At 36.5% G+C, this 15,154-nt stretch overlaps 2 protein-coding genes across 11 annotated transcripts in view; one reads left to right on the top strand and one right to left on the bottom strand.

Annotated features, from left to right (window-relative positions):
- LOC127011515 (uncharacterized) overlaps positions 1-15,154 on the bottom strand; it is a 121,139-nt gene that overhangs the window by 15,510 nt on the left and 90,475 nt on the right. The gene's annotated exons all lie outside the window — the stretch shown is intronic.
- The window catches only part of LOC108032369 (serine/arginine repetitive matrix protein 1), a 93,747-nt gene that overhangs the window by 10,118 nt on the left and 68,475 nt on the right, over positions 1-15,154 (top strand). For 5 of the 10 annotated variants that reach the window (XR_001768610.3, XR_001768608.3, XR_001768607.3 and 2 more), the window contains exons 1-2: positions 1,062-1,219; positions 4,892-5,143. The exons of 3 other annotated variants lie outside the window; for them this stretch is intronic. The gene's annotated coding sequence lies outside the window, so the exon portion shown is untranslated. Of the gene's footprint in view, positions 1-1,061; positions 1,251-4,768; positions 5,144-15,154 lie in introns of those variants that run through there. 2 more of the 10 variants (XR_007763245.1, XR_007763246.1) reach the window with 2 other exon arrangements.

Here is a 15,154-nt window from a genome sequence, read left to right as displayed (position 1 = left end):
TCAAAACATCCAAATGACATTTGGCAAATTCGCATGTAAATGAGCTAGCGATGATAGCATTCGAGAGGGGGCCAATACGCTGGTTGCCAAATCAATTGCAGTCAGTAATTTGGAGTGACCTCAGTCTCTTATTGTCAAAAAGGTGCCAAATAATTTGATGTAACTACTCCAGAGAAACATAAAAGCAAGTGAAATGAGAAGGCGCCTAACTGCTGAGATGAGAAGCGCAGAGAAAGGCAGGTAGTTGAGTATTTTGTATATTTTAGTAAGGTAATGGTGTATTTAGTATATTTTTAAAAGTTAGTCGAGATTTTTTTTCTGTATATTACTAAACATTTCTGGATAACAGATTGGTATATAAAAATATAAAAGTTGTATAAAGTAAGGCAAAGAGGAGTAGGTGTGGCATTGCCTTCGAACTGAAAAGACTACTTAGACTTATTATTTGTTTTACAGTGAATAGGAATCTCACCTTTTTCGTATTTTTTGAAACTGATTAACTTTATTTTAGGTGACTTTAAACATGTTCAAAAACTATTTTTTAAATATCATATTCATTATACACGATTGGATTGCTTTATTGGCAACAGCTGGCCGGGATACGAAAGTCAAACTTTTCTTTTGGCACCACGACAATGGAATAATGAGCGCCTTACTGCCTACCCCAAGCCAATCCGCGAAATGCCAGCTCCCAGCGCCCAGCTCCGCGCTTTTGGCCGAGTTGCTAAGCAACAGGTAGGCCCACATTTTGGCCAAGGAAGGCGAGACCGAGTGATGCTCTCGCTCTCTGGCCAAATAGAAAATCGGCCCAGATGAAAACGCGCCAGCCGAACCTACAGATTCGCTTTCGTTTGCTGCGTCACAAGGGAAATTCGGTGCGCCCTGAGAATTTCCCAGCGCACCGAGGAAAATCTCGCATGCGATATGGTCGGAAAAGCGGGAAAATGGTGACCGCTCTCCTTTGGCCGCACTTCGACTCACTTCGTTTCGCTTCTCGCCTTTCGGCATCGTCCATCGCATTTTCTGATTCTGATTTCAGTTCTCGTTCAGCTTTGCCGACGGCACGACGTGCTCCACTAGAGAAAAAAATACTAGAAAGAAAACAGGGGAAAATCTTGGAAAATTTCTCGTCGTCTTGCCATTTGGCGCGGGTCAAAATACCAAATTTAAAAGACATTTTTCAAATCATAAAGAAAAGAAAATAAGAACCATTCCTGCTGTGAGTTATCCTTTTTTTTCGGTGATCAAATGTAAAGCAAATTTTGATTGGAAGAGTTCGAATTTCCCAGTTTTTCTGATGTATTTTTTTAAGTGCTTCAAAACATTTATCTTAAATAACACAAATGAATGCGTAATTTATGAAATATCCCATAAAAAAGTCGTTTTAAAAAGTACTAAAATTGCTGTTAAATTCTGATACAAAGGCCATGAGAGTTTTCTAAAATATTTTCGAAATTGCTTGCCAGTCTTTGCCCAGTGTCTGTGAAAATTGATTGAATTTATTTAAATATGGATGAGAAGATCTTAAAAATTATGAAATTCTCATGGAAGTATTTAATAGTAAACCATTTTTGAAATGATTTCGAAGTCCTTGAATTTTATGCGAAAAGTTTGTTTCTATATGGTGTTCTTTATTGACTTAAAGTCACTCTTGTTAATTTATTAAATTAAGAAAGTTTAAAACATTTTATAAACGCATTAAATAGCTCTTATGTTTTTTGATGAGTTTTTGAAATTTCTGTAAATCTGGCCTTTTAAAAACTAATTACAAAAATAATTTTAAAAGTATCTTGGACTTAATTTCCGGCTTACTTTAGTGTTAAATTAAATATATGAATGGATTTTTATAGTTGATAAACTAAATCAAATGCTAATTGGAGTGAAATTATTTGTTTTGAAATCTCTGAGTTCGACAGGCACGTTTGATCCTCTTTAAGCGGTCGTTTTTCTTGGCCTTCCTCAGTTCTGCGTAAGATCCCATTATTTAATTGTAAATTGGCTCAAAACACGTACGTAAAACAAAACCTTTGGAAGTAGTCTGATGGCAAATTAAATAGTGTAAGCCTATTCAGCAGCCAAATCGGCTTAGCACCTGGCCGCAATCAGACAGCATCGGCTGTGGGAATGGACCGTGGCCCAATCCGCCTGCTGTTTGCCCCCGGAATGAAACCATTTGGGCTTAAAGTGTTCATTCCCCGAATGTTTCAGTCGCACCTCAGCGCTTTCCCCCCATGAATTTTCCTCGATTTTCCCAGCGTCGCCAGCGCTGCATGTGTGTGAGCGAGCTCCCCGGCGGTTCGCTTTGTTCGACAAACAAAAAACTAAGCCTGTGCCTGTGCCAAATTAATTACAAATGCTTGCCGGGCATCATGCCATTAGGGCATTCAAAGGATTAGCTCGAAATGTACCCTGTAATTGAGCGTTGTATATCTGGACAATTGGCTGCTTTGTTAGGAAAATCCTGTCCTATAGCTGGGACTGATAAAACATTAAGTTTATCCCCATAAACTTTGTTAGTTTAGCTATTTGATATTGTTTTTGTTTTATTAAAACTGTGATAGGAACTCTTAAAAAAATATATTTATATATTTATTTTGGCATACAATAGTAGTAGTTTTTACATTAGGCATTAGAAAATTAATTTTATTGATCTGCCTAAAAGACAATCAAAATTAAAATATTTAAAAAAAGTGCGATTTCAATACTCCAATTTTTATTTTGCCATTAAAAACAAGCTTAATCCTTGGAGGTTATATAAAAAAAATGTTTAAGCAGCAGATAGTGCCTTTAAAAATGCGGTAACATAAAGAGCAGTCGCCGAAAGCGTTGAGGACCCGGCTCACACCCTATAAAGGAGGTGCTATCCTAGCACTTGCCAACTCCCGAAAGTATGCAATGGCATTCCCATAAAACGGAATTTCTTCTCCCATAAAAACTGGCTGCCACACGCGCCGGCCACGCCCCCCTGGCAGCCCCCAAAAGCATTTCTAATTGTCTCCGCATGGGTTGCCCCTTAACCCCTGTCAGCCCGGCTGCCCCGCCAGCCCTTTTAACCCACACTGGCCCACGCCATGGCTGTTCACTTGTTAAATATTTAAGCTGCTTGGGCGCTTTAGTTTCAATTTTTAATTAAAAAACAAAACAAAGCCGTAAGCGAAAACGAAAAATGTATAAATTCAAGAAAAGGAAAAGCGGAGAAAATTCCCAAAAAAAAAAAATGTAATAAAAAAAAGCTGAGCAAAAGAAAACACAGTTTCAAGCACTTAATTGCATTTGGTGTGTTTAACCTGCAGCTGCCGTCGCATAATTATAAAAATGTTGCTCATACGCCGTGTGTGCGCTAGAGCATTTTGAGCGCATTTCATTTGGCCCTCTGCAGCGCCGCCTTTTTTGGGCATTAGAAATATTACACATACGCCGCTTGGGCCGCAGCTGCGGTGCGAATGTCTGCGAATTTCGCAAATGCTGCAAATATTTATGGAAATTGCAACATTAAAGGCAGGGGCCAAGGAATGCGAGATATTATGCGATAAAGTCCGGCTTAATTGGTGGTGTTTGCAAGGGTGTTGCGGCTTGTAGGGATGATTTTAAATGCAATAATCGCTTGGAAAATGTTATAAAATTTTTAGTAATGATAAAATTGTACTTTTTTAAGTAATATAGATTTTTAAATATTTATTTTGTACCCTTAATAGAGTTTCAGCTTACTTCTTTGGTTCTTTTTGTCCCCAAATTCCATTGCCTTCCTCCATCGCGGATTTTCCGATACTGCCCAGTTGCCCTGGGCTTTTCATCCGACGCTTTCCCTTCGATTTCCTCGATTTCCTCGATTTTCACTCAGCCCTTGAGTGTGGCTCGGCTTTCAAATGAAGCTAATGCAAATCTGATTGGCTCAAAGGGCACAGATTTGCTGTTGAATCAAAGGCTCAAAGTCCATTTCCAAATGTCCAAAAAAAATATATATTCGGTGGGGGAAAAGCGCTCGACTCACTGTTCATGTAATCGATAAACATTATTTGTTGATTTTCGTAATGTGTTTAAAGCGTCATACAAAATCACAAATCAGCCAGAGAATGGGTGAAATGGAAATATATGGGCAGAGAGAGCGACACTCATTCACTTCTGGCCGTCGATTTTCATTCATGCGCCCATTTTGTTTAACATTTTCGGTCGTTTTTCATCGTTTTTATGGCATAAACAAAAGGCAATTTCGTTTGAAAAACGCATTGCCCGTACGAAATTAAATTAAAAATTTGCTTTGATTATTCCTTAGCGCTTGTAATTTGCGTGTAGTACACTTTTGGGCCACCAACATTCGGCGGCGATTTATGTGCATAAATATTTGCCACCTTCAGACGGTGCTTATTATTGTTATTATTATTGCAGTCTCGGGTTTTCAGATAGCTGCAGGCGACGACAGCCGCTAAACAGCGGGGTATTATTCCCGGAATTGTATTTGTTTTCGGCCTCTTGCAGAGGTCCCATTGAATGGCATAATATTTTTTCCACTCTGACATCTGAGATGTGTGTTTAAAACGCCAGAAATTAAGTGCTAGACTTTTTATTGCTCAACGCAACCGCACAGATGAATAGTTGCTTTCGCAGTAATTGTTTATACAAGATACGTATGTAATACGTTGTATACACTTGTATTTAACGCCTGCTTTAAATTATTGTTACTAACCCTTTTGTGTGTATGTTTTTTTTTGCCAAATATTTCCTTTGTTCTTTTCTTGATATTCCTGGCTAAATAAATCATAAATGGCAGATTTAACCAAACGACGCAGGCATTAAATAAATGTTTAAGCAAATTAATTATGAAATAAATTTAATAATTTACACATGACATGAGAGGGGCCAAAGTAATGCATTTTTGTGGCATAAATCATAGATGCACTGAGAACAAAAAGGAAACAATGTGAGAGGCGAAAAAGAAACCAAGAAAAACAGCAAAAGAAGTCTATAGAAAAATACTTAAATATATATGGATCCATAAACAAACCGATTTATATATATTCGAGTCGGGCATTTGATTGATTTGTGGCAACTATCAAACAACAAACCAAACAAAAAAAAAAAAAATCAACAAAAACAACAAGGACAACAACAACCGCAGCTACAACCACAACAACAACGACTGCGGGTGAGTAGCCAAATAAATAAATAATTAATGAAACCGTGCGCTGCACAAACAACAAAGAAAACAAACAGCAGGAAAAACGGCGAGTGGAAAAGCCACGAAGGAAAATTCCAGCAGCAAGTGCATAAAATTGCTCAACACACACACACACACCCACACTAACTTTGCATTAATCACCACTAAAAAACCAACAATCAACAATAACAACAGCAGCCACATCGCCGTCCTTCGCTCTGATTTATTTATCTATTTTTTTGTTACTATTATTTCCCTTTTTTTTAACCGGCTGCAAAAGTATTCGCAACTTTGTGACATGGCAAATATTTGTTTTGTAAGGATGAGCGGGGCCAGTATGGGTTAAACACCGCCATTTGGCTGGGAATGCGGAAAATTCGATCGGAAAACGATTTAAAACCAAACTCGAAATTCATTTAAATTCACTGCACTCGCCTTTGTGGCAATTTGAATGGAATTTACAAATAATAAAGCCGCCTACACAGGCTTAAGCTAAATTAATTTGCCCCAGCTCTAATGAAAAAATTGCCATTTATTCATGCGCTTATCATTAAATTTAAATTATTCCATTCCGTGGTACAACACTTAAAATGGAATACATGAATTGGAATTAATTTTACAATTGTTAAAGTTGTTTTTATACAATGATTGGTAATTTAAGGGGGCTACAAAAATAAATAAATGGAAGTTTATCTTAAATCATGTGATTGCTTAAATTTAATTTAAAAACATTTTATTATTATTTAAGCAATTTTCGCAATTTAATTATGTTCAGCCCATAAAAACGTATTAATGTTATTGCAAATAGCTTAATATTGTATTTGCCGTGGAAATAAAATCATTTTTTTAATTGCAATAATTACCTTAAAGCGTAAATATGGTTTAATTAAATGCCTGTGTAAAATAACGTCATTCAATCACATTTACGCTTTGCTTGTTTTAAAGGCTTACACAAATAAATAATAAAATCTGTTGGCTATATAAGTATTTGTAATAAAAATATATTGAAGTAATAAAAATTAAAAATAAACTGCGCAAATGCACATATATTCATCTCACGAGTGATGTTAATTTAATTTGCAATATTTCCTTATTTGAAAACCTAGAATGGCTGTTGGCGAAATACCCATACATTAGACTGTGGCGAAAACAACATTTTGTCAGCGATGTAATGCACAATAAAATAATATAAATAATAAATGAGGCGAAATGAGAGGGACTGAATGATAATATGCCCATGAGATTTCTCGGATATTATTTATTAATATGCCAAAGACATGTTTCTGGCTCTGTTTTTCTTTGCCTCCATTTACTCCTACTTTCTCTGGCTTTTCCCTTACTTACTCTCAATTTTAGGTTTATTTTCCCACGAAAAGCAAACTTGTTAATGTTGCCACAGAGGAAAACAAACAAATACACGAGGAGTGGAATTTTCGTGGGAGAAAAAAGGAAAACAGACAGCGTGGTATTTAAAGAAAGCGAAGCCCAGTTACATTATAAACTTTTCAAAACCCAGTTCCAATTACTTTCTACGCACCCATGCAACTTTCTCGGGTGAAGGCAAATGAAGTGAAAGTAAAAACTTTTCTCTATGAATCACAGTTTCTGTAAGTTCGTTAACTTTACAGCGTGTTTACTTCACTTTTTATTTAGTTGCTTTTTTTTTGTAAGCGAAATTGAATGGCTTTTACTTGTTATACGACCAGGTCCTTCAATAAAAATATACCACTTACTTAATTATTAAAAACCAAGTTAGTTAATTGAATAGTTTCGTAGGATTTTTAAGAAAAGTTCTAGGATGAAAAAGGGAATTTTTGTCATATATTTTGTCCTATATCATGGTCGCCCATTCTTTAACCATATTGCGCCATTTCCCCGAACCACTTTTCCCTGGCATTTTTCCGTTTTTCATTTCCCAACATCACCCATCGATGAAGGCGAAAAGTGAGCACGGAAAAATAATTGACAATGCCTTTCAGTACAATCTGTTGACAATCTGAAATTTGTATATTCGTACCGGTGCAATGGATCTCTTAGAAAGAGACAGACATCGGTGGGTAGAAAGAGAGGGGGCGACAGGCGGCAACAAATTTAATTTCGTAAGTGACTTTTGGCAAGACAGGTGAAGGTGTCTATAAATATAGGCGATGTCGGCATAAATTTCCCCCGGCTAGACTGCAGAAAAACGCACAGTCGAGAGAAAGGCAAGAAAAGCCCGGGAAAATCGGGTGGCAAAATGACAGGGCAGGGTAAGGGGGGGTTAATGGGAAATTCTGGTGAAAAATCAAAGCAAAAAAGGCTGTAAAATAATCAAAGCACTCGCGTCAAATCGAATCCAATGAGGAGACACGCAACACAACGAGACTTTCACATAAATAACCTGTGACTTTGTTGCCTTCGGAGAAAGCAATCCCTTTCACCACTACCCTCTTTTCACCGCCTCCTGAAAATTCCAAAAACGAGGGCGTGGCAACAGTAGATGGGCCGACTTGTCATTGCCTTGTTGTGCTCGGTAAACAATGCAATAAATATAAAACTACACAACATCAAACTACAAAATGCGAAATACGTACTACGAAATATATGATAGTACCACACAAAATACTCTCGTTCGTAAATTTCCTTGCGCTTTTTGGCTTGTCAGCAATATTTTCCCTCAAAGCGCCACGCCCACCCAGTGTGTGCGCCCACATTTTCTTGGTCGCCATGTACCTCTGGAGGCGGGATTTTGCATTTTTCGGAGAATTTGTTCTCTAATCTGGGGGATTTTATTACTCGATTTTGGGTTTGGTTATTTTTATGCGGTTTACTTTTAACTTGATTTCATGTTGAGGAAAATGCTGTAGGTGGATTACAAATAATTGTGGGCAATAAAATGTTCGAGTAAATTAAAATCCAGAACATATCATTAGAATACTGATATTTGGTATTTTTATTCAGTATTTTAGTAACAGTATCTTTAACTTCTATTTTTCTTATTTTCGAATTTCTTTGTGCTTAATATTTATGCTTTACTTAGTTTTAAGTAGATTACAAATAGTTGAATGGGATACAATGGGTTACAGATATATAATTACGATCATAATAGTTAGTATTTTTATATTCTATAAATTAATTTTGAGTATTTTATCAACAATATCTTTGTTTTCAATTTATCTTATTTATTATATTTCTTGTCTTAAAGAAGTATGTGTTTCCTTAACTTAATTTTACTTTCAATGTTAAACAACAATTTAAGGAGATAAATTTAAGATCATAATATTAAGTATTTTAATAAATACTAAATCTATTTTATAACTGTATATTATTCAGTATTTTATCAGCATTATAATCGTTTCTTACTCTCTTTTTTTATGAATTCCTTTTGCCAAATATCAAAACCCATATCGAAATTCCTCACTGACCTTGCAGTTCCTTAAAGTTATTTCGCGCTGTTCATCAATAACAATGGCTACATTTTTGGGCCAAAACTCCCAGACTGGCGACTTATTTTGCGGCAAAGATTTATGCGTTGGCTGCACTTAATTGTGTTTTCCCCTTTTTCCGCAATTCCTGGATCCCGGTTTGGCAGCGGCGGAAAAAGCTTCGGAAAATCCAAGGACATTCCCGAAACTGCTTTGAAATATGAGCGGCATTTTGTGCGGTTCAGGGCCTCGGTTTTCCCACTCAGTTTTCTCGCCCTAACGTTCTGGGCTTATTTTTTGTTTTATTTTTTTTTGTTGTACCAAACCGCACGCACTTTTTTATCCCTCGTCTTGCTTCACACGCGGCGCCTAAAAAAAGAGGGAAAAAATTGACACAGAAATTGATTTTTGTGCCTTTATCATGTTGCTCAGCATCCCTTTGGCCCCCAGCACCCCCTTGGTATATGTTCTTGCTCGTCACTTTTTATTTGTCTGCCTTTCAATTTTAGTTGTTGCTTTGTTGCCAGATCTGCCTTCCACCCCCCGCTTTCTCTTCCACCCTCCCCCTGCATCCTCATTTGTTGCCTTGTTGTTCTTGCTCTGCTTTCCCGACTTTCTCCTTTCTCTTTTTTTTGCAAAGCCAACCCACGTGAAAACTGTGAGGTGTTTTAGACTGGGGATAAAAAACGAAACAAGCTTATAAATTTAAATTCAATTTCTATTGATATTTACATTGATAAATCGATTACGGGATGTAAATTAAAATAAATAGCAGAAGTAGGCAGAGGCAACAGGGCGTATGAGTGATATCTACAAAGAGGGAAAATCTGATTTTAAATTGATTTTTGAACTACAAAAGCAATACAACTTGTTCCTCTTTAATTCTGTTGCATTAATTATTCAATTTCTGTTAACAGAAGTCTAGATTCACAGCCCTCAAATCAGTTAAAAATAATTTTTACATAAAATCAACGGTGCGTATGAGAAATATGAAAAGTTACGTATTACTCATACGCATTAAAAATTTGATGTCAAACTTATAAAAATATGTATATATTAAACAATAATACACAAAATATTTTTTAGTATTATCTCCATTAATAACAGGAAAAAAAATAAATTCGATTACTAATTATTTCTTATAAAAATAAAAAAAAACATTTGTTTTAAGTTTGTTAACTATAACTTTGTTCAAAGTGTATAAACTCCTGTTTTATAAGAATATCTAGCAGCTCGTCGAACCCTTGACCACCAAGACTGACTCTCCCTTTTTCCGCCCCCATTTTTATTTTCCCACCACTGCCGCCCCTTTTTTCTGCTGGCCCACATTGTTGGCTCCCACTGTGCCATCACAGTAAATATTGTGGCTTAGAGGATTTGCAGGCGTTGTCGCTGTCATCGTTCCTGCTGTTGTTGCTCACTCGTTATCCTGCCTCCGTTGTTGTCATGTAGTTTGGCTTTTTGAATAAAGACATTCTACTTTGCAGGCTCTTTGCGGCCCATAATCAAAACGAACTTTTTCCTCTCGAGGTAGTGGGGGTAATGTGTGCGCGGTGTACTACATAGTACTATACATCATAAGCCTAACTAAGTTATGTGGCGTAATTGAGAGATCGCAGCCGCCATTGAAAGTCAATTAGTTGCTGTGGCGTCGCAAAAAGGCACAAAAGGCGAATGGTACACCAACATAAACAGGGGAACAGCTGTTTGGCAGGGATAACATGGGCGAAAAGTAACAAGGATAAGCTTTAAGGCCTCGAAGAGGGCAATACCCTGGGGAGTCAATGAATTTTAGGACAAAAAAGGTAGGCATAATGCAGTGGGAAAGTATATAAGCATTCTTGCTAATAGCTTAAAGACTTTTACATGGGTGTCTCAGAAACTATCGATTTTTTTAATGTGTTTCAATCTATCGATTGTCTTACGATCAATAAAACATGCAACCCTGCTTTGTGAAAAGTATGCTTTTATTAATTATCTATAGCAGTACAGATGATATAATCATGATAAAATAGCAACTAAAAATTTTGTAAGCTACGTAAGGACTAAATAAATTAAAATTAAATAAAATTAAAAGAAACAAGATTAGTTTAAAGATGTGTAAATTGAAACAAGGTTTCGTTTCTTTTTCAAAGTTTTTGATTTGAGGTAATTAAGGCTAATTGGAACGAACTATGTTCTTAGCAAAAACCTAAACTAAAAAAATAATATAACGTATGAATTTAAAAGATGTAGCTTTGCTCTTTTGAACTCTACTCAAATTCTCAAAATTTAAATAAGAATTTCAGATACATTAATAGTTATTGGAAAGTGGAGAATGTATGTTTTTCTAAACTTTAAAAATTCTATATAACCCGCACAAAATATGAAAACGTTACTCGGGTAGCATAGGGGTTAAAGGGAAGGTGAAAGCAAGGAGAAAGTGGAGGGCACCTAGCAAATTGCATTACACAGGCAAATGGAATGCTCTCACTCTATCGCTCACCCACACACTCTCACTCCTGCCACACCAACACTCACTTACAAATGCCGACACTCCGTTGAGTTCACCAACACACACTTACCCACTCACTCACTCACTACTGGCTCACCCACACAGCGGCATTCTTATGGCTTCCATTGTCATTTGCAGGCAAAATGGAGGTCTGTATACCGTTACTTTTGACATTCAACAGGCGACTGAGCGCATTGCCCTTTGTCATCCTCCTTCTCCGCCTCGCCTGCGTCCTTTCCCCTTCTCTTTGTCTACTTTCCCTGCTCTTCTTCGTTCTGCTTTCAGTTTTTCCTTTTTTTTTTTGGTAAGCAAGCAGGCGTCGGTTGCTCTTTGACATTTGTTCTTTCACCTCCCTGCCACTTTCTGCGCTTTCTCCTCTCTCCCACTCCCTCCCCTGTGCATGTGTATATATGTATATATAATAATAATAACGGCATTTGTTGCCCCCCATTTGAATGCCTGTCACATGTGTAAGGGACTCTCACACACACGCACAAATCGAAAATCGATAAGTTTCCAGTCCTTTGTTATCCAGACACACAATGACCCATAGATATTAATCGATAGCAATGATTGTATGTGGAAAAAATCGGAATAATTGCGGCATTTATCCATAAAGGATAACTTGATTAGCAATTGATATGCAATTAGGCACAATTTGTTATCCCTTTCGCATTTATCGATAAAGGTAATTAAAGCAAAAGCAGTTTAATGAACGCATGAAATGATACATCAATCAATGAGGTGCGATGAATTGACTTAAGTGTCTTGCTTGGTCCATGAAAAGTAAGAATAATTGAAACCTACTGTCTGAAGGTGAATTTAATAGAATATTTAAATTTCTAATGAATTATGATTAGGTATGTATGCAAAAATAATCGATAAATTGCATTTGCAACAGTTATTTATTATCGGCATTTAATTTGAAGAATTTGTTATATAACATTCCAAATTAATTAAAGAGAACTACCCAAATTGCTTTGGGTAAATGGTTTTTCATTAAATTATAGCTCAAAGCTATTTTGATGGCTTTTTATTCGAATGATGGCTTTTATTTCGTTTGCAGTCAGTTTTCTTTTTTATTGAAATAATGTTGGCATAAATTCCCTGCATTTGCCAAAGGAATTCTCACAGATTATGGCCAGATTGATTTCGAAGGGCTGCACTAATTCGAGGCAAATAAACATGGAAAACTGCACACATTCATGTGTCCCTTTCCATGCTTACATAACATATTTCCATATGATGATGATAAATTTGCCAGTTTGCAATCAGCTTAGTACGAGTTTCAGTTTGAATTGAAAATGTGAAAAATTGCTAAAAAAGGGACAAAGTGCATTCGATAATTTTGCAGCCATTGGCAACTTTTGTTAGTCTTTGGCAAGCCAAAATTACTTCATGTTCAATATTTGTTATTAAATATTAAAAACAAATACAAAAAGTCATCTATGATTAAAGAACATCATCATTCCTAAGGTCTTCCTTTATTTTTTAGAAACATAAAATTTGTGTAATTCAATTTGGAGCCTGGAGCAAGCAAGAATGGTTCTTAGGAGAAGTACAGAGTGGCGCATTTGTCTGGGTTTTATGCGAGCATAAAAGTGAAAATGTCTTCAACAATAAAATGCAATGAAAACATTTTTTTCCCGCCTTGTACTTTCCGCTGATGCGACAATATTTTTGTGGGCCACAGCGGCGGTCATTAAAGTAGGCCCAATGGGCGGTCTCTGTGCGAGTGCGAGTGTGTGTGCCCCTGTCCATAAAGCATAAACTTATGCTGCTTTGTTTTCTTTCCAGCGCAAATTGCTAATAAACCATACAAAATATAAACTGATTGCCGAAGGGCGGGCATAAAAAGTTGGGCGCGAGTGTGGGCGGCTGGCGAGGGGGATCAACTGTAAGCACACTCGTAGAAAAGTGTCGCACTTGAGTGAGATTATAAATAATAAACTTATGGGTAGGCAGCTCGCAGGCCGAGCATGGGCATAAATAAAGTAAAATAAAATGGGAGAAAGCAGAAAGCAAAGCCAACAAAGCCCAAGTGAAAGCAGGATGTGGAGAAAGTGGCAAGAGGCGAGGGCAGAAGGCCCAGATAAAGGACGACAAGAACATGTCCCTGCGTTTGTCCCAAGATATTGCGTTTGACATTGCAATGAATATTAACGCCCACATACTTGCCGCCAGAAAAGGGGGCGTGGCAAAGTGGATAGTACACTGGGCGCAAAACACCACCAGGAATGGTCAACAAGCGCTTTATTACTTTCAGCCTACACGTAGAGAAATAGGGAAGAATAATTTAAATAATTTGAGAACGGATTTTCTTAATGATGATCAGGATCGTTCTTGAAAACAAAACTATTTGCATGTGTTAAAAAAAAAACAGATAAAACTCCTAAGAAAGTAAAATTAAGGAACTGCCTTTGAGAAGATTCGACCTGCTTCTTAAATCAAGAACGATTTGGTATTTTTTCAAGAACTTTTTTTCTCAAAATATTTTTTGTAATTTTTTTGTTTGACTCTTTCAAGTATTTTCTAGCAGTGCCTAGAAAAAGAGAGGTGTTAGACAAGCAAGCTCCTTCAAACTGGCGGACCTAACAAAAGCTCTTAATATCGCTAAGCGAAACAATGCCGCCAAAAACAACGAGAACAAGACCGGCTACACACTCACACGCAAAAGTACACAAAAGTGGAAAAGGGAAAACTTAATGAAAAATAAGAAGAGAAGGCCTGTGGAGGATGAACAAACTCAGTTTTGTTTACACTGAACGTTGGAAAGTTTTACACAACGATATCTAATATTTATCAGCGAAGTTTTATCCGAAGCCGATGAAATGAAAATTTCATAATTATAATTAAATTCGCAAAGTCAACAAATTGATGATGCCTTTTAAGTAGGCTTATAAAATTTAATCAATAGCGGGTAAGCAGTTTATAAATTGATTTAAGCTTATCCTTTTTAAAGCAACAAGAGTTAATTGAAGTCTGTGAACTTTAATGATTGGTAAGCTTATCGAAACTTGAATGTTATATATGCTTTCTTTATATTTTTGCATAGAAGATACTTTTCCTTAACCAATTGCTGATTAATAGGAAACCAATTGGCCTTACAGAGTGTTTACATATTTTGCATAAACGCCTTGAATTTTAAAATGTTCTGCGAGATAAATGACTCATGATTTGCATCACGTCGGGGTCGCCAATTTAAAGGGGGCAATCCCCAGCCACACTTCAGGCAATCTCCTTTCCTTGCTTTGTTGGCATCTGCTGGAATATCTCCATTATGCTGGGGAAAATTACAAGGTCGATTACGATTGCGATAACGATAACGATAATGCGCCGGCATCATTGAGTTTGCTACGCCCATTGCTTGCATAATTAGCGAACAAAAAATGGAGAGACGTGAAAGGGAGAAAAATCTGCCAATAGCAAGAAATGGGATTTTGCCCGGCTTCCTAGAGCATTTTTGAAAAACGGTACACTTAGAAAAAATATTTTTAAAATAGCAGGACATTTTCAAACTAAATGTATGTATAATGTCATTTTCTATAGTCATGCATCATCAGGAATTTTTGAATTAAAAGCTTGTAATATTTAAAATATTCTATATTAAGTAAATAATATTATGTTCTATTATCAACAAGAATTTTTGATTGAAAAGTTTGTAATATAAAAAATATACTAAATTAAATATCCAATATCTATTATCATATATCATCAAGAATTTTTGGATCAAAAGTTTGTAATATAAAAAATATACTAAATTAGATATCTAAGAAATATTATCATATATCATCAAGAATTTTTTATCAAAAGCTTGAAATATTATTAAATATTTAAAACTTCTTAAAATTAGGCTGTGAATATAATAATAATAGTGTGTTATTTCAGGGATATTTTCTCCCAGCGTGGCTAATAGAAAATGATATGCAGTGGATGGGTTCCCAAGCCCCCTGAAAGTAATCACATCCTTCCTGTGGTCGCGTATCGAGAAACGCTCTCAGCGAAAGTAGCTGGAGATGAGGGAGTGGTGCAAAGTGGAATCGTGTATAAGAAGAGTGGGTGGTAGAGTGGGTGGCAGAGTGGGTGGCAGAGTTGGTGGCA

This window comes from Drosophila biarmipes, chromosome X (assembly GCF_025231255.1).
Source record: "Drosophila biarmipes strain raj3 chromosome X, RU_DBia_V1.1, whole genome shotgun sequence".
NCBI lineage: Eukaryota > Metazoa > Arthropoda > Insecta > Diptera > Drosophilidae > Drosophila > Drosophila biarmipes.
Note: the sequence above shows the minus strand (reverse complement) of the source record. Positions and strands in the feature narration are given on the sequence as shown.